We start from the raw sequence: 1,339 nt of genomic DNA, 5'->3' as shown, positions 1-1,339 counted from the left end.
CAAATGTACATAGTACATACATACATTTGTACAGATTCAGCCTTTTTTATGTTTATTTCTCCTTTTTTTATTCAACTGATCTCTTAACACTTCTTCACAAGACGATAGGAKGAGTTCGCCCTCTCTCTAGAACATCCAGCGTCCCTGCGTTTAAATTAGTTCATTTTCGCTTTCAAAGCATTCATCAGTTATGCGCTGTTACTTCGAATAGTTACACCTGCATATCAATGCTGCGCAAAGATCTCGCACACACACACGCTCATGCGTTCCTATATGCGTGTCATAAGCTGTGTGCTCAGCAGGAGAAATAGCTGCGTGCTCATCATTGAGAAATGGAACAGAGTGACGTTATGATTGTTTGCATTGTTGTGGCAAATATTTTAATGTGCGAAGTTGACCTTCAAAATATTATGCATATTATTAGCTAAGAGTTSTGATAGATTTTAGAAGAGTTTCGWATTGAGAATCGTGGAATGCAAAATTAAGGGGAAATTAGCTGAATTATTCCAGGAATGCAATGTAACTGTAAAAATACTTACTTGCAAGTGGWAATGAGAGTGAACACACGTAGTTTTTGATTGTTGGTGCGAATATTTGTTAAAATTGGTGAAAAGTTTTTGTTTAAAGTGTTAAATTGTGTTTTTATTTAATTTAAAGTTAGAATCGTTATTAAGTGCAAAAAATAGTGTCGTGAAAGTCGTAGTGCGTTAGAAWMCTCGAAAGTACGAGTTTTTGTTCAAATTCAGTAAGTGCGTAGTCGGGTTTGTTCGTGGGTGTGTATTTTWTTGTATTGTATTTGTATGTAATAAGCTTCACGAGTTTCGCGGTTGGCTTACGTCGCGTGTGTCGGGTATTAGGTGCTACAGTGTTGTTATAAGAAATAGCGCATGGTGTAATATTGACAGGGCAAGTTTAAAAAGGGTGAGYTTTTAACCAAATTATTTGAAATGCATATATATAATTACTATTTGTTTTATAGTAAATTCCTAACTGTATGTACGGGTCGATTTTTTTACTAAAGAGCGCTTATGTAGGACCAGTAATTCTGTAAAAACTTAGTAAAAAATTAATTATATTTGAGTTTTTTACATTTTTTAAAATTTTTTTTATCTTTTTTAATTAAATGATTTTGATTTTCCTTAAATCGTCATATTATTCAGAACACAACATAAAAAAAATGTTTTGCTTCTTTGAATTTATCAACTGATTCTAGTTAATTTGGGCGCGCTGAATTCAAATCTGTAATCAGTTTGTCTCTATTAGCTCTAATTTTCATGATATACATAGCTTTTTTATACTCTCCATTTAATTCATGACCTGAAAAATTTTTAGTATCCTT

General features: G+C 32.6%; 1 long non-coding RNA gene across 1 annotated transcript in view; it reads left to right on the top strand.

Annotated features, from left to right (window-relative positions):
- The first annotated feature begins 442 nt into the window (after positions 1-442).
- Positions 443-1,339, top strand: part of LOC108968274 — a 77,105-nt gene continuing 76,208 nt past the window's right edge. The window contains exon 1 of the long non-coding RNA XR_001993325.1: positions 443-921. This is a non-coding gene — a long non-coding RNA (uncharacterized LOC108968274). The remainder of the gene's footprint in view (positions 922-1,339) is intronic.

The sequence above is a fragment of the Bactrocera latifrons genome, unplaced genomic scaffold (assembly GCF_001853355.1).
Source record: "Bactrocera latifrons isolate USDA-ARS-PBARC rearing strain unplaced genomic scaffold, ASM185335v1 scaffold_208, whole genome shotgun sequence".
Classification (NCBI taxonomy): domain Eukaryota; kingdom Metazoa; phylum Arthropoda; class Insecta; order Diptera; family Tephritidae; genus Bactrocera; species Bactrocera latifrons.
Note: the sequence above shows the minus strand (reverse complement) of the source record. Positions and strands in the feature narration are given on the sequence as shown.